The sequence below is a fragment of the Adiantum capillus-veneris genome, chromosome 23 (assembly GCF_014529385.1).
Source record: "Adiantum capillus-veneris isolate H3 chromosome 23, ASM1452938v2, whole genome shotgun sequence".
Taxonomy (NCBI): Eukaryota; Viridiplantae; Streptophyta; class Polypodiopsida; order Polypodiales; family Pteridaceae; genus Adiantum; species Adiantum capillus-veneris.
Genome location: NC_140953.1, coordinates 63,043,393 through 63,065,618, shown reverse-complemented (window position 1 = coordinate 63,065,618; position 22,226 = coordinate 63,043,393).

Below are 22,226 nucleotides of genomic sequence, written 5' to 3'. Positions count from 1 at the left end.
CCTTCCCAACAAGAAGGGTGTATGCTCACTTTCTGATGTCCTGTCCTCACTCCCTTCTTGGATGATACTAGATATGGCTAACGGTCTATGGTTCATGTGGGGTGGATGAACTTGCGTGGGAAACACTGTGTCATGAATTTTGACCTGCATGGGTTCTGGTTCTAGTTTCCTTTGAGTCTCCTCCACTAAACCTCTTAGATGTTTCACCTGCTTAATTTCGTCTACTGGGTTTGGGTACGTCCCAATCTTCTTTTTACGATTCTTCCCTTTTTGCCCCTTCGGTTTATCTTGGGGGTCTTGGATTGGATTTGGAAACACTTGTGGTGTTTTCAGAGGCTCTTTATGGTTTTCTCTTATTCGGTTTTCATTTGGTTCCATGTTACGGTTTTCTTTGTCGGTCTTTCCCTTTGTGGTATTGGTTCTAGTCTCCATTGTCTCGACTGAATCTGAATCATCCTCGAGGTCATTCATATACACGGGGTCATCTCCTGTTCCTATGTTTGTTTTGGAACTTGGCTTTGAATTTTCCGTATTCTGCGACTTCTTCCTTCGTGTCTTCTTTTTCTTTGCTTGGATAACTGACGCGGTATCTCTCTCTTCGAGGATATGTCCTGGCCCTTGAAGCATGGACCGTGTAATCGCATAAGCGGGTGCGACGGGTGGTATTGGCGATGTCACACTAGCAATTTCGACCAAATTTAGGGGTGTGATTTTAGGCGCATTTGGGTTATAGGGGCATTGGGCAATCAAGTGATCTATGCCACAACGATTACATGTGAGTATTGGCATTGTAGACGTGCTCCCTTGATTCACTTGCATCTGTGCAGCATTCTTTTGCAGCCTAATAGGGCACTCCGCTACTCGATGTGGTCCACCACACTCGTAGCATTGAAGAGGTGGCCTCCTAGCCTGGGTGTTGATATTTTGACCTCTGGATGCGAGAGCAGCAGCTTGATAAACCGGCTTGACTTGTCCCCAACAATCTTCCATGTAGTATATAGGACACTCTTCCAATGTATCAAGTCCGTAGGCAATACTAGTGTCTATTTCCTCCTCACAGCCATCTGCATAAGCATTTGATGACTCGCAACCCACTTGGTTCATAGGGGCGACTCTTGGATGCGGGGGCTGCGGTCCTAGCACAGGAGGTGGTAGCGGTGTAGCTTGTACAACATTTTGAGATCTAGGGACCATGTGTTGCGGTAGTTGCTCAACAGGTGGAGTAGGCATCAATACAGGAGCTCGAGGCGCATCCGTCCAGGCTACAGGTGGTCTATTTGCCATCATACGTTTGATCATTAAACAATCCTTAGCTTGGTGACCATACCTACCACATGCGTTGCAAGTTCCATTAAATTTTACTCTAAATGTAGGGCACTCACTAGTGCTATGTGGACCTAAGCAAATGGAACACCATTGTTGCTCCCTTCTTGGATACATGTGACTATTTTGAGGGGGTCGGTTATCCTTAAGAGACTCTTGGATTGCCTTGGTGAGGTCTGTCAAGAATGTCTCAAATACCTTTGGCTCATTGGCAATGGGCTTTGCAGTCATGGGTTCATACTCAATGGCTTGTGAGCTAGTGGATCTCGTGTCAGTAGACACCCTCATGCCTGCTATCATCAAGTTGTCCTCTAATTGGATTGCATTGGCAGTGACATCTTCCCAGGTTGTGATACCTCTAATCACTAGTCCATTATAGATTCCTTCATTCCTCAACCCTCGAATGAATCGATCAAGCAGTTGGTTATTGTTGAAGCGCTCATTTACAGGGCAGCGAGAGTTTAAGTGCTTTAGACGACTAATGAAGTCCCTTACTGACTCTCCTTCCTTACGTTCGGCCTTCTGTAGCTGAGATGCTACACCCCAAAGCACACCTTCTCGTATGTACTCCTTTAGAAACAACCTTCGAAGGGTAGGGTAGATTGTTTTCTCGTCCACCCTTAGGGTCCTATACCAATCTCCAGCCTTCCCACTTAATGTCAAGCTTAAGGCATTGCACTTATGTAGTTCGTTGCGTTCCCCTAAGGAATCACATACTTGTTCAAACACTTCAATGTGTTATCTAGCATCTTCGTCCCCATTGAATTTTTGCGTGAGTTTGGCAATTTGTACTGCCTTACTTCTAGGCTCTCTATCAGATGCATGACGCATATTTTCCGCGATAGATCGACCTATGGTTTGAGCAAACACTGCCAAGTCACCTATGTGAGGAGGCAGGGCCGGTGGAGGTACTCTTGGAATCATATGTGGGAGAGGAACGGGTATCGGTCTTGGCATATGTGTGGATGATGCAGGATATGGAACATAACCGGGCATAGGTCCACTCGGATAAGAGCTAGGGAGCGGCACTCGAGGAGCATAAGCAAGTGGTACAATTGGAGGTGTGGGGGCCATGTGTGCATAAGGGGCTAGAGGCACGTACGGTCGAGGCCCCATATTAGGTACTACGACACTAGGTAGTGGCACTGCGCTAACTGTAGATGACATCGGTACATTCTCTGTCAGGCTTATCCCTGGAGTGAGCACTGTGTTTTCCTTGATAGAGGGTTGAGCCAAGTTAGGGAAGCTAAAGTTTTCGCTCGGAGGCTCAGATTGCATAGAGACCCCAGGTGAAATGACGTAAGATGGGTCCATGGGGCTCATTAGAGGAGTCTCCATTTGTGATAGAGTAGGCAGTTGAGCCTTGCTCGTATCCAGAAATCTCATGGGGCCAGTTGAGAGTATATTTACCCCTCGGTTTTGCCTTTCTGATTGAATAATGCCATGGATAACATGACAGATCATTTTCTGTTGATCTTCGATGCTCGTGGCACTAGAGGTGGATCGTACAATCTCTATCCATCCTACATGGTAGGCGTGGCCAAAGTGTAGATCCGTCAACACCTCAGTGTGGAGGTCGTATGTCCAATGATCATTAATGAACAATCCTTCTAGAGTCGACGTGTTAATGGTTTCTTGTGAGGTAGAAGCAATGTTGCTCCCCGTGGTTTTACTTGTCACCAACGGTACTCTAGAGGGAACTTCTGAAGGAGGCAGCTCAACAGGGCCTTCTTGGTAAGAAGTTGGTAGGATATCCACATGGACACTCTTTGGGGGTGTGGGGTCCACTTGCGATGTGAAAGGAGAGTCCACTTCCCCACCCCCTTCGCGTGCTTCATCTGCATCAGGTTCCGAGTGAGTAGCTCTACCTAATGTTTCCATGAAACGGCTAAACATACTAGTACTAGGCTGTGGAGCTTCGGGAGGTGCATGGCCTTCTCTCTCAGTGTTTTGGGTAGGGTATGCTTCCATGATTTCTGAGTCGGAGGAGGAATCACTAGCGGCTATTTTAGGGTCTTGGGTGGTGCTACCTTGTGTCCCCGCTGAGGGTCTAGATCCTATCGTGGATGGGTAATGGGTGTCCGTATGAACAGAGGCACCCTCAATATGCTCGTGTTCTAGCACCCGCCCAGAGCGTAAGTGCATGAGCTTCTGATACCCTAAGGTGTCAAAAAGCTGCTCTAGGAGGCCTTGTGACTAGTTTTTAGCGTGTTTTTTGTTTGTTTTTTTGCTAGATTTTTTAGAGAGTGTCGTAGAATGGGCCGTGTGATAGCTCGAAACGAGCGTATCGGTCAAAGGATCGTGCCGTGCTTTACAGCCCTCCGTTTGGTCACTCTATGCCCTCGGAATCCCTAAAACTGTCAATTTCCAGTAGGGAACTAGGCCCAAACTAGAAAGTCTAAGGGTGCAAGTGGGAAGAGAAAGGAGGAGAGTGGAGGACTTGTCCCACATGCTCTCATTCTCTCTTGAGGGAGTAGGGTATATATATAAGAGTGAGTCTAGTATATATCAGAGGACTGAGGACTGAGGCCTGGGCCTGGGCTTGGGCTTGGGCTTGGGAAAATGATCCCGATCCCGATCTATCTTTTATACAAACCAACCCGTCCGTTTTAAGAGTCACGTTTTTTATTTTCGAAAAATTTTGCCGCCCGCTCACTCGCGTTTTTTATTTCCGAAATTATTATTTTTTTTTCAGAATTTTTTTTTTGGAGAAACAATATTTTTTTTTAATTATTTTTTTTCGGTGCAGAAAATACAGAAATTGAAAACGCAGATATGCAGAAATTTCAGAAAACGCAGAAATTGAAAAAACGCAGAAATTCAAAAATTGCAGAAAAGCAGAAAAAAGCAGAAAAAAAGCAGAAATTGCAGAAAATGCAGAAATTGCAGAAAATTGAAAAAACGCAGAAATGCAGAAAATTACAAAAATTGAAAACGCCGAACTTGAAAATGCAAAAATTGCAGAAATTGAAAAAACGCAGACAATAGCAGAAATTGAAACTTGACAGCAAATGCAGAAAACGTAAAAAAACAGAAATCTCCACACACCCCTTCCCTGCCTTTCCTATGATAGAAATTGCACCACAAGGAAGCGTAAAGTGCTAACCGAGCTTAGTGTAGGGCATATCCCCGGCAACGGCGCCAAAAATGTGCACTCCTTGCCGCACTGTCGAAGCAAGGGACTTGCCAATACACTGTGTGCGAGCCACAAACGGCTCCAAGCACACAACAAGCCTAAACTAGCAAGCTCAAGAAACAAAGGGTGTGTCACTCACCGCTCTACGCTCGCCTTCGTGGTGGATTCCTCGCCGCGATGAAGAAGAAGCTGCAGTCGTGCCGCACTCAACCGCTTCGCCGCCGTCGTGCCTTCGTAATGCTCGATCGCACACACACTCTCCCTCTCTCTCTCTCTCTCTCACACACACACACACACACAAGGAGGTGAAGAAGAAGAAGATGGAGATGGAGCAAGAGCACTCTTCTATTGCACAAATGAGAGAATGAGTAAAAATTAGGTTTAGTTGGCTTTTATAGGAGCTCACCCCATTCACACTTGGGCGCCCATGCTTAGCCAACTAATCCCTTGAATGTCCAAGTTAAAGTGCGCCTCTCATCGACGATCACTCTACCTTTCCCTATTGGTCCGACAAGCCCGGTACCTGACTCTACCAAATACATAATACGCGTCCATCGTAGGTGATGGGTGTCCGTGTGCCGTGAGGGTTAACAGTGTCTCAAGGATTCCAGAACTTTTTTCAAAAGTGAATTTGGACCTTGTTTGGCCTATTTACCAAGGAAAGACAAGAATTGTTAGACATCCTACTCTTGGAGTGCACTAGAAGCTCTTGTAGCCTAAATCTTGACCTATTGGCATCGAAATTCCAATCTAAGTATACTATTGGGTTGCTGAGCACTAGGAGAATCTTGGGATCAAGTTTGGACAAAATCTGAGCAGTTAGACATCCTACGCGTAGGATGTCTCCAGCTTGATTTAGGACTCCAAACCAACCTATGAGCACACCACTGTGATCAGAACATCAAGGAGAACCTGGGGTGAAAATTTCAAGTCATTCTGAGCAAAAAGACATCCTACGCGTAGGATGTCTCAAGGCCAGTTTTTAGGTCCAAATAAAATTTTGAGCATACCATTGTGTTGCTAGACTTAAGGGGAGTCTCTAGACCAAATTTTGCTCAATTGTGAGCATATAGACATCCTATGCGTAGGATGTCTCTAGGCCAGTTTTAGGGTCCAACTGTACTTTTGACCATACAGGAGTGTTCACAATGTCACAGAGATCCCAAATCTTTTTTCAAAATTTAATTTGGACTCATTTTGACCATTCTAAACTGCATTTCACTGTTTTGGTCATAACTTTCACAAACGGTATCGGATCGAAAAAGTTTTTATATCAAAACATAGCTTGAGAGCGGCTCTACAGATCTTAGAAATTCACACGCAAGTTAGGGGTGTCTGAAAGCGACAATTTGCGAGAATTGTGCCGAAACGGTTGCGGTTTTGGACATAGTTTCGACTTTTCCCTAACCAAAGCACTCGAACACAGTGGACTAAGTCTACTTGAACCAAGCAAAAACTCTTAAGTCCAGAAATCATGTCTACCCTAGATTCAAACGCAGCTTACACAAGCTTGGAGATCCCGATGATAGAGGAATATCCTCCCACAATGGATCTTCCAAACTTGCAATTGATAAAGACCCATCTTGTTGAGAGAGTTTGGATGATTGGTCATGAGAGTGAAGGACTATATAGATACATTGACGACAATGAGGTCAGTCTTTATAGGTGCTCAAATCCATACCTAGAAGAGATAACGGATTACAAGCTCTTATATGTCTACACATACGAAGTCAAGTGTCATGGAGATCTATAGTTGTCGACAAGTATGGACGAGAATACAGAGTTGTAGAAAGCACAAATCCACAGACTGTACTAGAAAGAGGTGGATATTTGGTCAATGAAGGACCACAAATGCCTCCACCAAACATGAGAATTCCTATAGGAATTCCAAGAAGAGAGCCACCAGGATTCCCTTCAAGAGCGATAACGAGAGAAGGATTGGGAGAGTCTCTGGTTAGACTTGTAGACAATCGACGAGTTAGACCATCCCAAGTCCAGAAATGGGTAAACAAAAAATACTCCGGAGATAAAGATCTAAGAGATCACGTAACGGATTTTAGAAGAGTGATTAGAGCAGAGGAGTGATTTTGCGACACAGTTTGCGGGATTTGGATTGACTCTAGAAGATGATGCAGCTACATGGTTTGACTCGGTGGAAAAATGGGATTTTCAGACCGTAGATGAGCTGTTTGAGGAGTTTATTGAAGAATTCTTTCCAGAAGGCATTGCTCACAACACGGTCTCGCAAATCCATAGATTCAAACAGAAAGAGAATGAATCAGCACGCAAAGCATCATTACGGCTCAAGAGATATGTTAAGCTCTGTCCGAGAGCGGAATTACCTACGCAAGCACGACCGATGCTGATCTTTATCCAGGGAGTGAGAGATGAGGGCCTTCAGAAGGATCTGCATATGATAAAGAGGATGATGCTAAACGAGTTGATCAAAGAGGCTCTTTATCTAGTGGATAACTATGAGGCATACAAAGAAAAGGACTTAGAGAGTCAAGGAGATGACACATCCTCTCAGCACAGTGTTTCACAAATAAGTGAGTCCATTGCCAAGCCAACGACACCTATTGATCAAGAAAAGCTTATCGTCAACAACTTGGTCAAGAGGTTGATTCCTCTTGTAAGGTCTGATTCGGGAGAGCCGAAGTGGTGTGAAATTGAGAGAAAATGGACGAACCATACAGAGGAAGAGTGCTATTATAGCATGGAAAATGCTAGGGAGAGGTATGTACAACCTGTTCCAAAAGCACCTAATCCACCTAGATACATTACGGGGAATGCACCAGGAGCAGTAGGAGTTTTAAGGCCACAGCTTGTCTTAGGACCTTTGCTGCTGCGAGGTGCTAGAATGCAGGTAGACATGAGATACATGCCAATGATGGAAGCATCAAATAAACCAACGCCAGTACGAGCTACAATGTGGTATAGCAACCAAAGTGAGTATTACCCTTTGGAGCAAAAAAATGTGAGAGAAACACATGGAGTGGTGAGGCCGGTACAACCTCCACCTCCTGGGTTTCAGTCGAAAGAAAGAAGGTATGAAATGGACAAATAGACATTGTGATTCATTGCAAATAGCGACTTATCTAGGTCAAAGCTTGATTATAGCCAAGAGGAAATGCTAAAAGAATCTCCTCAACCAGAGACAGATTTTCACAAAAGTCGTGACAACCACTTGGTCAAACAATGTCCTCATATGGAGATCACTGAAGTAAATGCCTATTGTCTTGAGTGTGGCATCACTCACTTGATCCCCGATTGCCCGTAAAACCCAAATCAAATCAGGAGAGTGTTCAGCTACCTAATAGCTCAGAAAATGAAAATGTCGTACCAGTTCAAGTGGTTACGAGAGCACAAGCTCAAAAGAAATATGATGAGAATCCAGAGACAAAGAACACGAAAAGTGACACAAGTCCAATGACAGATGATGGACCAAAGATAGACGTACCTAGTCAGAAAACCAAGAGCAAATGAAATAGTTGGAAAGCTAGAAAGACTAGGATGAAAGCACTTAGGGAACAAGAGCAAAAATCCCTAGCTGAGAAGCTTACGAAAGATGAGGAGAAGATAAAACAACATGAAGAAAAGGAGGCACCTTCTCTTACACAGATGATTAAACCTCTAGAAGAACCATCCACGGATGAGAAACCGAGAAGTGCTAGTTCAGGAGGATCTGTGTTGGCAGAGAAGGTTAATGAGACGTTAGATGCCCTCTTGAGAGCCTCTGATCTGAGGCTCAAAAACAACCAAACCCAAGAACAAAGGTGGATGACATATCCCTATGCGGAACTAGAAAAGCAAAAATTTGAAATGTGCAAGAAAATGATTCAGACAGCCCAAGCTTTCCTAGAACCACCGGTTGCAAAACCTGAGGATGTGAACAGTGTCATGCCTACACAAGTAATCCCACCAAACCAGGAACTAAAAGAGCCAGATTCTAGTCATGAGCACAGACCAAACCTCAAAGACCCAGCATTAGAACCAAGGATAGTACTGAATACCATGGATAACTCTTTCAAGGGATTTCACCAAGCTATACCTGAGAATTGTAAAGAGATAGATGGTCTTGACGAATTGTGAAAACAAGTCAGAGAGGCCAATGAAGCTGATGACCTAAGAAGACGAGTAGACAAGACTGGTGATGAACGAGGAGTGTTTCTACCACCAATAGAGGAATTTGAGACTAGATCTCAAATGAATCTAGACGTGAGATCGTATTGGGGCAAAAAAGGATCTGTACAATCCATGGATAGTCAACCCCATCCGCTAAGAACACTACCGTCCTACATGGGAGAGTACGAGACCAAGTCAGATGTGGTTGCAGTCCCATCACAAAGACTATCTCCCAACAAAGCCATTGATTCAAAGGAGCTAGTAGATATTCTATCTACCCCAGTCACTTGTACAATAATGTTAGCCGAGTTGCTCAGAATAAGACCAAACATGTGGGCTATTGTGGGTAAATGTCTAGAGAAATTTGGTGTAAAAACCCCAATGACTCGAAACGAGGAAGGCATCAAAGAGCTTGAAATGCCTCAACTAAATACTAGGACAGTGCCATTAACCAAGGTAGGCGAGTATTACGAGGGAGAAGAGGGAAACACCACCCTTCTTGTGGAATTGAATAATGTAAAAACCATGGCAATCCTTGACAGTGGAGCTGGTGTGGCCATTTCAACCTAAGAGGTTTGGAAAAAATGGGAAAAACCTGCCTTGATATCCACACGAATGACCCTGCAGCTTGCAAACGGACACAAGGAAAAGCCCCTAGGACTGCTAGAAAAAGTACTTGTTACTTCTTGTGGCATTGAATATGAACACACTTTTGATGTTGTTGACTTTGGCAAGAAGAAAAACTATGACATCATTCTCGGAAGACCATTCATGCGACAATTGAAAATGGTCCAAGATTGGGGTTATGACCATATATACCTGAGACATATGGAAACCATAACAAAGATAAACTTGAGGGACCATAGCTATAGAGATGTGACAAGAACACCGATTGAGGAGTTTGATTCTGCCACAGTTGCAGGATCAGAACTTCCAGCTTGGTTAGGTAAGCCTAAAGACCTGTGGATGTGTGGAGCTTCACAATGTGGTAGCTTGAAATGTGAGGAATGTATCCTAGAGCGGGCTATAGAGGATAAGGACTATATCTCAGAACCATTTCCTGAAGAAGAGTTAGAGCCTTTTGGATGGGAACACATCATGGCTACTCTGGACGTGTGCGCCGTGGAGGATGCTCCTACAACAAAGTTTTGTGATGAAAATGGCTATGATGTCGTTCCTTATTTTGCAGTGAGTGTAATCCAGGAAAACGAAGAGATCCAGACATCAACAAGCTCTCGAAATAAGGAGCAAACAAAGAAATGTGGAGAATCAAAAGATGAAGAAAATGACGAGTTCTATGACTCTGTAGAACACTTCGAGCTTCAAGAAGATCAACGACCCGGGAATCAATGTCATCGCTACACGAATAAAGTGCATCAAAAGTGGATTCCAAAGTCCTTGGTGAAGACACAGCCACCACAAGCATCCTCATACATGGCTCCTAATAAGGATGCAAAGACTCAGCTAGGAGAAATACGACCAGAGCAACGAGCTAACAATTCTCTAATCAATGGGCTAGAAAAGTCCTCCAAGAAACTACCACCCAAGAGCAAACAGACAGTAATTTTCCACTACCAGCCAAAAAATCAAGGGAAAGTACAAGAAGTCAACATTGCTGAGGATAGTAGCGATAGTGATGAATCTTACGACATCCCCTATCATCAACTCAGGCCATCACTATCACCAACCCCTTCAGCAACAACCATGACGGGTCAAAAGAATAGGACAACAAGTCAAAGCCAAAAAGCTCGACAAATCTGGATACCAAAAAGCCAGATCGGCCAAAAACAGATATGGATCAAGAAGACAAAGATCTCTAATGACAAATCACAAGATCCAACACCAAAACAAAAACAAGGAAAGCGTGCACAAACGGGTAAGAATATCACAAAGTCGCAAGCTTTCACAACTCAGGTTTGGGCTCCAAAGAAGTTGATTCAAGCACAAAAAAGTCAGGAGTTCATTTGGATTCCAAAACAACCACAATATCAAATTTCAAAGCCTGAATCCCGTCACCAACCAAGCGTACAAGGGCCGAAGCAAAGACCACTGTCGACTCACACAACAAAAAGGTGGATCCCAAAGAAGTCTCTTCAAACACAAACAAAGCACGGACAAGTATGGGTTCCCAAATGAGCGTCAGCAACAAAACATCCAATAATCACAAAGAAATGGGTCCCAAAGAAGAACAACAAAACTGCTGTCAGTGCATCGTCGCTTGAATTCTTACAATTCTTCCTACGATTACAATACAGTTAGAAGAGAGCAAGTCGCTTCAATCAAGCAACGATACAGGAGCTTCAAAGACCATTACATTGCTTAGAATAGGAAGCCTCGTCAACAAATGCCAATAAGAAAATTGCTAATACCCACATCTTGCACAACATAAATCTTTTCCATGCATTGACTGTGTTTGCATAATAGGGCTACATTACAAGGCTTGCATAGGCACAACTTTTAATTGCCCAAGCAAAACACATACCCTTTGCGATACCCTATCGTAAAGGATGACTCCAAATAGGAAGGGGGGAGGCATTCTGAATGTGGACCTAACATTATGACTATTAGAGGGCAATGTTTTGTGAGATGCATTGAATTTTTGCATTTTATTGTGATAATTTTTTGATGAAATTTAGAGTATATGCCCTCATAGTAGTGTTACAGAGGAGTATGGGGACAAAATCCATATATGAGCCCTAGGGACTTGTGTATAGTGTACATAGCATTTAGATTTCTATTTGAATGATTTTTCTTTTGTGAAGTTCGTTTTAAGATTTTCTTTGTTTATTATTAAGAAAAAATAAAAAAATCCATAATCCACATGAAGAAAAGAGTGACGAGAGGCCTGAGCACTACAAAGAGAAGAAGGTACGGGGAAACGATGAAACTTCACAAAGTATGTCTCAACAGCCACTACAACAGCCGAAGAACTTGTCACAAAGCAGTGTCAACATGCAACTGACAAGTCATACAAGTCAGAGTCGAGTAGCTAAGCCACAAAATGAGTGAGGTGTTAGTCCCAAAGCTTCAAGTAATATTCTCTGTGGTCTAAGCGTCTTAGCTATTCTAGGTACTGCTCAAGCTGGAAGAGTTGAGCATATTTATGTTGTGTCGCTCATGCTAGTATAGGTGAGCAAAAGAGTCTAAGTCTAAGTACTTAAGTCTGGTGAAGTGAAGGAGAAGGTCCAAAAGACACTCACGTACTGAGCACAGTGAGATATGAGTGGAGAAACTTCTACATCGAAGACCCTTCTTGGAAAGGTGGAAGCTATTGAGACATATTTTAATGTAACATGTGCTACATTTATTCCTCGAAACACCCATCATCTCCTTCTTTCACATTGGATGCTTTTGTTGACAAATTCCTCATATGCATATAGAGTGTCCCATAATTGGCACTTGCATCAGGCACTCTTTCCGTGTTTCACCCAAGCACTCACCTTTCATGAACATGTACTTCACGTTCAACTGCTCAACTCCAAAAGAGCGTATACCAAAGACATTTTTTTCCCACTGGGTTTTTTCCCTTTGGTCATCCAGGTTTTCGACCCTAATCTAAAGACACCTATCACCATCCTCTTGTAAATATTCCTTCTACATCAACAATAAGGAAATGCTACTCAAATCAATTGACAAATGAATTGGAGCACCAATTTCAGATCATAGCATACTTCTCCTCAATAACGAGTTGAAGAATGGCCTACAATGACAAAGCTGCAGACAACACTAACAACATAATTGCACAGGAACAAAGAAGTCCCCAATGAAGAGGAGCAGACATAAAAGTAATCAGAGGATCTCAAAAGATGAATGGTTATGAAGATAGACGTCCGCTCTAATGGATCATAGTTCTTGTTATGGTTCGACAAAGATACAAGCAGTGCAACAAATGAAGCCAAAACAACAGCAAAGTGTTGACCGCTGGGTCAACAACACAAAATAACTCAAGAAAAAAGAAGTCCTCAATGACAAAGAGCAGACATAAGGGTAATCAGAGGATCTCAAAAGCTTGTCCTTGATAATGCGCATCGAATGCTCGGCAGGGTTTTGAACCTCAAATTACAATAATTAAGTCCTGGATTCGGCCTGACAGACAGACTTTGCATTGGAGTGCAACTTGGCCTAAAGAAGTTAAGGGTTTAGCCATACAATCTACAAAATCCTTACAAAGTTGTCATTGGCTCACAAGATCAGAAAGCCAATCACTCAATTCTACAGATTGTAGAAGTTGTTTCTGAGAATCACAAATACTCCGAATTGACAGATTTGCTGGAGCAAATGATGGATGGAGCTTTCTCTATCCATGATGATAAGAGTCAAGTTCAATGACATTGGGTTCTTTTTGAATTTAGATCTGGCACTAGACCTATAATGACAGAAACAGATGCTGCAGCTCGGAGCGTGGATGTGAAAGACATAAAGTTCGTCATCAATTATGATTTTCCTGAATCATGTGAAGACTATGTACATCGGATTGGACAAACAAGACAAGCTACTGCAAAGGCTATAGTCTATACTTTCTTTACAACGACAAAACGACAGCAAAGACCACATCGCCATCGACAATCAGGTCATGTCGTGGACGACATGAACGCGGAAGGGAGGAGTGTTGACCGCTGGGTCAACAACACAACATAACTCAAGTTTCATACCAAAGTCTTATCTTTTGCGAGTTATGAAATGCTGCGGATTATGGCTATAAACATCATTTGTAATGAGTAGTTATTCTAGTTTCTGAAGCCGGGGTGCAATGGCACTTCCAGATTGTAAATACAAAGCCATTTGACCCTTTCAACCCCATTTTTGGTTAAACCTAAGGTAGCCTTAGTATATAAGGTACCTAGGTCATTTTGTAAAAAATACTTTTCATAATCAAAACTTAGTGTTGCCGTCTACTGTGTGTGAGAGAGAAAGAGAGTGAGCGTGAGCTTTATCCTCTCGCTACGCCCGGCTCGCTCAACACATTGGAGATCCGACTGCACCATTGCTGTAGGCTCGAGGAGAGCTACGCGACAATGCCAAGCATTCCACGCGAGACGAAGCGCACACGCCGACGCATCTACGAGCTATTTGTGGCTGTAAGTGTATCAAACGATGTCTGTTTTCTGCATGCTAGTAGTCTATAGAATCGTGGCGACATAAGCTATGCATATGTACTCATAAATTTCAGTTTCGGGCACTTTCAAAATTCTGCTCTGTCATCCTACAAATTTTCCGCAGATGGGTTTAGAGTGAGGGTTTTGAGTGTAGAAGCTTAGGGCCAGGTGTATCCTAGTGAGGGGATGGTGTTCCTTAAGTTTCGTATGAATCTGACATGATTAGGTGAGTTACCTTCCGTATGTGTGTATGTGTGTATGTGGCTAGGTGGTGTAGTTGAGAGCAGTGAGGTTCTTGATTGTGGTTTAGTTGGCCTTCCAGAGTGTTGTATGTGTAGGATGGTCTCAGCCTGACAAGCTTAAGAGATTTCCTCCGTGTTCCTATCGTGTCATCTGTGTCCTCGATTGACATTATGTTGATCTAGGTAGTGTTTGCATCCACTTCATGGGTGTGTGAGTCGCTCCCGTCCAACACTTTCTCTCTGAGAGTTATTGAAAAGACCAAATGGACAAACAACTTGAAAATATGGGAGTCGAAATCCCTCATCAAGACATCCCTTTAGATGACAACATGGGTGAAACTTTGCCTAAGAAACCATAGACAAAGCCGGTACCAATGAATAATGTGGGTGATTATTTCGAAGGTGAGGAAGGAAACAATACCTTATCACTTGAGTACAAAGGAGTAAAAACAATAGCCATACTTGATAGCGGGGCTAGAATAGCCATTGATACAAAATAAATTTGGGAGAAATGGGGAAGACTAGCTCTCAAGAAATTGCGCATGAAATTGCAATTAATTGATGGTATGTGGAGAGACCCTTAGAGATGGTGGAACGAGTGATATTATCCTCATGTGGGATAGAATATGAATAAACCTTTGCAGTGGTAGATTTTGGAAACAACAACAATTTTGAAGTTATTTTGGGACGACCCTTTATGCATCAACTCAAAATGGTCCAAGATTGGGGCTATGACCATCTCTGTTTACGACACAAAGGAGTCATAACCATGGTAAATATCAAGGACCATAGTTACAGGGATATAAACCAAACTCGATAGAAGAACTTTCTACCACTATGTATGACAGAACACAGTTGTCTGCTTGGCTAGTGAACGAGGCTCACATTTGGATGTGTAGAGCATTTGAATGTGGACTTCTTAGAGAGAAATATTGCATCCTAGAGTGTTCAGTACAAGATGAATCTTACATTAAGGAGCCATTCTCAGAGGATTTATTTGAGCCCTATGGATGGGATTAAATACTAGCGAATCTTGATGTCCGCGTAAATGAGGTGACCAACACCACATTTTGTGACAAAGATGGCTATGATACAAGACTCTTTCTAATGGTTTTGGCGGTCCAAGAAACTGAAAACCTCTCTGAAGCTACGAAAACCAAATTAATAAGAGATTGCAAACGAATTGTGGATGAATTTTTTATACGGGATCCTCCACATGATGCTAAAGAAGAACTTTCACGGGTCTATGACATAACTCCCTTATTTATGATAAAGGTGTTCAAGAAACCAAATGAGGTTTGTGAGTGTGAAAGCAGAAAAGGTAAGACAAATAGCTATGACATGGAGCATAATGCGAAAGTGCAAACAAAGGAAACAAAGCAACCACAAGAATATGTCATCATTGACATACCCAAAGAATCAACATTTTTTTTTGAAAGAATCCAACTCCAGAAAGAGCACAAATGAAAGTAGAAGAAGGAACAAAGTATCCAAGTTCAAAGTCAAATGTTCAAAAAACACAAGATCAAGAGAAAACAAGGATAAGGAAGAAGATTGATTGTCTCCAACAATAATCAAATTCAATATATGTGGTGAAACAGGACTCAAAATCACATGCTCAACTGTGATAGATCAATATTCAACAAAGAATCTAATGTCTTATGGAACTTAGATAATGATGGGGAAGCTGCCAATCAAAGAGCTAGAAGAAATAGTGTACACAAGTTCAAAATTTTGATTCCTAGCTTTGGCGTGGCAGAAGCCGTACTCAAGTTGAATACTGGGGAGTACAAGGATATTTTCCAAATAATCGACTTCCATCACATCAAATAGAGTCTAGTCCTGACAAAAAGCTGAAGAAATATCTTCTTTCGACAAAACCAAAAGCTTAGACAACGACAACAATAACAGTCCATGAAGCTTCTCAAATCCATGCGGAGAAGACATCGCCAACCATTGTGAAAAAAGGTAAATCTAAGGTAAATATTCAAGAATATCAACCTTGCAATATGACTTTACCTTCAACAAGCCTCCATCACACTTCCCGTGTAGCCTCTACATCAAGAGCTACACCATCAACAATGCAATGGAGACCAAAGAAAAAAGTCTATCAACCAAAGTTTCCATCACAAAAGGCATTCAAAAGAAGTCAAAGAGAACCAGCCAAGTATTAGTATCCAAAGAGCACATTAAAGCCAAAGACCCAGATTGGATACATCAAGCATGGGTTCAACTTCAACAACAAAAGGTGACAGTGTGGGTCATATCAAACGAGTGAATCACTGTTTAGGGCTACTTCCAAGGAAACATTAATGTTTGGGCCAAAAAGCCTAAAGTAACAGCCTGGATCTACTCATGTTAAGAAATTAATATTTCTACAAAGAGCAAGCCAAGCTATCAAAAAAAGAAAAACAACTTAAGAAGGAGGAATAACAACCGCAAAAGTCATGACAAGAGACCTTTAAAGCAACAAGCAATGCAACAAGTATGGGTGCCATAGATAGACTTCAACCAAGCTATCCAAGAAAGATATGTAAAGCAGCAGATGAATCCAATCAAGCTACTCAAAGCACAATGATTTTACAAAGGTAACACTAAAATATGGTTACCCAAAGCTTTAGATTAACTTGGAACCACAAAGATCAGTCAAGGAATAGAGGGCTCCACCCAAAGGCAAGCAAGGACAACCAAGAGCCAGTAAAAGCCAATCACAAATGAGGGTCATACAACCTCAAGATGAATACCTTGTTTCAAACTGAAAAAGCAAGGACTCTACAATGAAACAATCAGATATGGATACTGAAGCCTAGTCTCCATCAAGCCAAAGCAGAAGAGCAAATTCCAAAGACGGTTAGACATAGACCAAAGACAAGGTGAGTTCCTAAATCGCTCACGAAAACTCAATCACAAATAACCCACACATATCGAAAACTGCTTCTTATGGAAGATAAAGCAAAGGCTCCATCTACTATCATGGAACATGTTTCACAAAGCAATTTCAACATACAACAAGAAAGTCAAGAAGAGCCGAAGAATGCTAGTCTACTAGACAAAATGGTGGCATTGAAAGAGGGCTAAATTTCCAAGAACTTATGGAATTGGGTTTTTGGCCTTAAACAAGTACATCCAAGTTGCCATTCAATACACATGGCATAAAAGTCAGAGTCGAGAAGCTAAGCCACTAAATGAGCGAGGTGTTAGTCCCAAAGCTTCAAGAAATACTCTATGTGGTCTAAGCGTCTTAGCTATTCTAGGTACTGCTCAAGTTGGAAGAGTTGAGCATAATTACAATGTGCCGCTCATGATAGTACAGGTGGGTATAAGAGTCGAAGTCAATGAAATTTATGTCTGGTGAAGTAAAGGAGGAAGTCCAAAAGAAACTCATGCACTGAGCACAATGGGGTATGAGTGGACAAGCTTCTACAACAAAAAACCTTCTTGGAAACATGGAAGCTATTGCGATGTCCTTTGATGTCACATGCGCTACATTTGTTCCTTGAAGCACCCATCCAATCCCTCTTTCGCATTGCATGCTTTTGTTTGATAAATTTCTAATATGCATATAGAGTGTCCCATAATTGGCACTTGCATTAGGCACTCTTCCTTTGTTTTTCCCAAGCACTAACCTTGCATGATAGGTAATTCAAGTGGAAGTGCTCAACTTTAATAAGAGCGTATACCAAAGGCACTTTTTTCCCACTGGTTTTTTTCCCTTTGGTCATCCACGTTTTAGACCCTAATCTAGAAATACACCATCTTATTTTATACATTCCTTCTACATCAGCAAAGGAAATGGATACTCAAATAAATTGACAACGACTTGGAGAAAAATTTGCAGATCTCAACATGCTTATCAAGAGCATCTCTAATGTTCATGGATGACAACAAAGCTCCATTAAAAAATGACAAGTTAATGACCAGCCCACAACAATAAGCATTGAGAAGATCAGCAAGAGAGCTATCCGCAACAACCATAGGTGCCTCACACAATTCTTCAAAGTTGGCGACCTATTACAGACAACTTACATCACATGGAACTTGAAAGGAAATCCATCATAAAGGCAACAACACAAAGATGATCAACTCTACAAACTCAGACACAACAAAATCCATCTTCACAGCCAAGACTGGCAACAAAGAGGAGAATGCACAACGAGAAGCAAACTTGCCTTAACCAATCAAAGCTCAAATCATGTATCAACAACACAAAAATATGTATCATTAAAGGAAGGGGGAGCATTATCAACGACAAAGCACTTCCAAAGCTAAAGACAAACCTTGAAGACAAAGCTGAAAACAACCCTAATGACAAGACTGCACGTGGTCATGTCAAGGGATGACACAAGCTAGAAAGGGAGGGATGTTAGCGGATTGACCAAATGAGCGCCCACTTGGTTGGACTCTACTTTTGTTCTCTATTATTTTTTCAAGCTAGAGTAGTGATACTCTTTGTAAATCCTTATTTTAGAGTAGTAAACCTCTTCTCTAAGCTGTAATTCTATCATGATATTTATAAAGGTCCATGTGAGCCGGCCACTGACCATTTAGAAATCCCTAGGTATAAAGGTCAATAAATCTTATATGGAAAGGAGGCTTATCTTTTGAAGAAAAAGGAGCTCTGTTGTACGTACACTCAAGCAACTACGAAGCTCCAACTTGTAATCATTGTAACTAATGATTGGGTAGTCCAATTTCAATTTTGAAACTTGCATTGTGTTCCTCTTTCCATGCTCTTTCATTCAAGTGTAAGCATTGTCAGTTTTATTGAGGTTTGCGCGACTACGTGCTAGTGAGCATAATCTTCAAATTTGAGTGCTTAAATCACTATTTTTTGATGTTTTGACCATAGGAGAGTGTTCTTAGACCAAAGGGTGACATTTTTGGTATGTTCTGTTGTAATTTTTAGGACCCTTTTCACGATGGATCATGATTTTGGTACATTGTCAAATTGCAACCAGATTTGGTAGGATAGTTCCCCTAGGTGTCCTAAACCTTTGCCTACAGTTTTGTTGCATTTCAAGTCCGTTCGAGTGTCAAAATGGCGTGATGACCTAGAGAGTTGAGAAAGGACATAAACAATTTTCCCTTATCATTGAGTGGTGGCCGTTTTCTTGTTGAGTTGGTGTGTTTGCTTATTAAGTTCACTTTTTGAGACTGATAACCTCAAAGAGTCTCCGTGCCCCATCCAAGTCACTTCCCTGAGTATTAACATTATGTTAGTGCCAGATAGCTATGCTACAAACATCCGCCATGAGGACATGCTTACACTGTCAAAGTAAATAGATATTAACATTAAAAAAAAAGGGTTTATAGTAAGCCTATCTATAACCTATGTACTCTCTTTAATCTTAAAGGAGTGATGACCTTTCTGAATACAAGATAAAGTTGAGCCTAAAAAAGGACTAAAAAGAAAACACACCTTAAAATAAAGCATTGGCTTTATAGTCACAAGGAAAACAACAAATAAACAAAACCATTCCGGTAATTCACATATATTTTGGATAGTAGGTTTGAGGTAAAAAATGTTATAAGATGGACATGGATAACAATTGGTAGGGTCCATCAAAACCTATAATACATACATTCAAGGCTAACATATCTATTGTCTTGTTTGCATGTATGCAGGTGAGGAATCTATCCTTTCTTGGAATATTTTTTGGCTTAGTTGCTATTCGTTACTAATGTACTTGAATCTCGCCACATTATAGACAATTATTTCAGATTACCCCATACAAAAACACTAGAATGAGACCTCATTCTCATGTCCATGTACAAAAATGATTCAAAGATTGAGTTGTTTTTGTGTTACTTCTTGTCGCTTGTCTAAAGACAACTTTCTTTTGAACTATTATGTTCTTTTGTGTATATGTATTAATTTAAAATAACAACACACACACACACACATTTTATAGTAGTTTGATTATATGTATAGAAAAAAAGCATGTATTTTTTACACAAATCCCTTGTGAAAATACTTTTTGGAAAAGAATTAGTTGGAAAATGGGGGGTTAAACTTATTCCTCCCAAACATGGCATGATGGGAACCCACCCCTTGGGGGGGTTTTTTGAAGTAGCTACTTTCATTACCTTAAACCTCACGCCCGCTGGCTCTGTTTGTCTTACTTAACTACCCTACAATGCGTATGATACCCATACACAGGTCCTCTCTCCCTCTCAACTCCCGGTATGTAAGGAGTGTCCATAGAGGCGGTGGGTAGCAATAGCCTACTGAGTACTTGATCGTGGGAGTCTTCACCTTGAACTTACTCGGAGGCGCTATATAAGATGAGGGTGCTTATCCGTCACTTAATGTATGGGTTTATTTTCCTTTGCGTGTTTTTCAAGGAGAGGTGTGAGGGCTTTTTTGATACTAGCAACTATGGAAGTTGTTGAGCTACCATATGGTACTCACCTTGATACCTTGATGAGATACGTTAAGGGTTTTTCCTGCTAAAATGAGCAGTTACCAACTAACGATACCTATTTTTTTTCCTTTGCTTTTTTTCTACGACTTCATAACTAGGCAATTAAAGATGGCTTGAAATACATTGATGATCATACTGAGTACTATTTGGTTTTTTGGCCATTGAAGGGGAATTAGTTTTTTTAAATTTGTGGCTTATATAGTGCATGTAAACCATTTTTTGACAAAAGTATTTTTGATAAACCATATAAGTGGTGCTTGATGTGGAAATATTTGGACAATAAAATGGGGGACCTTATATGAGATACTGTCGTTTGTCTGGCCTAGTCTCGGGGATATTCTTCACTTTATCAGAGATACATGGAAATTTTTGTATAACTACTGTGTAGTGTGAAGGGTCTTTGTTTTTTTGAGCAAAAGGTTGGGTTTTTTTAAGCTTGAACAATGCCTGTAACTCATTTTAGATGATATGGTAACCAATGCACAACCACTATAGTGGTGCTTTAATGTGGCAATACTTGGACATTGAAAAATGGGGGACCTTATACTGGATACTGTCGTTTTTTTGGCCTAGAGTTGGGGCTGTTGGGACTTTGTATCAGATGCATGGAAATTTTTGCATACTATTGCGTAGTTTAAAGGGGTTGTTCCTCCCTCAGGCCACGTTTGGGATTGCTACACTTACAAAGGATCCTGTGTAGTAAGTTATATCACATAAAGTTGATAGTACTGGTAACATATATGGGTTTTTTTCTCCTTACTAATCTTTTAACTTGGGCTACACTTACAAAGGATCTCACGTAGTAAGTTATATCGCATACAGTTGATAGTACAGGTAACATATATGGGTTTTTTCTCCTTGCTAGTCTTCTTAACTTGAAGTCTTTTAGTAGGGGTTTTTTTTCAATACAAACTCTGTTAGAATGACAGTTGTAAATGAATATGAGATTGTTGAGTCAGGTTGACAAAAGCCCATAGGTTTTTTTGGAAGGTATCTAGAGTTGTTATTGAGAAACACTTTATAGCTTCATGATAATTAGTTAAGCTAGTGAAATCGGAGCCTGACAAATTTAGCAAAGATGTTCTAGTACTGGTACATATCTCAAGTTAATAATTAGTTTACTTTATGATTTATGATACTTGGGAATTTGGGCCTTAACAAATTGGCATAACAATTAAAAAAAAAAACTAAACTATGGGTTAAAATAGGACACTTGGATCAAAAGGGGTAATGGCCTTTTGATCAAAATGATATATATGTTAAATATCTGTTTTGAGGTCTTTTAAAACATTGGGCTATAAAGAAACCATATAATTACTGACATTTAATGAGATAAACAAACTTTTTTTTGAAAAGAACTAAAAGACATGAACATTTTTTGACAGTGGTTGGTTGTAAGTTGGACATGGATAAGAACTGATATAGTTCATTGACACCTATAATACACATTCAAGGCTAAAGAATCTACTATCTTGTTTGGATGAATGCAGGTGAGGGCTCTATCCTTTCTTGGCATTTTGTTTGTCTTAAAGCTATTGTCAGTGAGATAGGATACCTGCTCTTACCACTTGGGAAGTAATTCTTTATTGGATTACTATCATTGTATACTAGAATGAGGCTTCATTCTCATATGCCATATACAAAGATATTTCTAAGACTACGGTTATTTTTGTACTAGTTTTACCTTTTCTCTGAAGCCAACTGTCTTTTGAATGTAAAAGTTCAATTACATCCTATTATATAAGTTAAAATAGCTAAACACACACACACACACACACACACACACAAGCGAGCACACAGTGGGTGTGGAGGCTAAAAGCTGCTTCTCCTTCTTAACTAAACCACTGTAAATTATGAGAAGGTCTACAGAACATAAGTG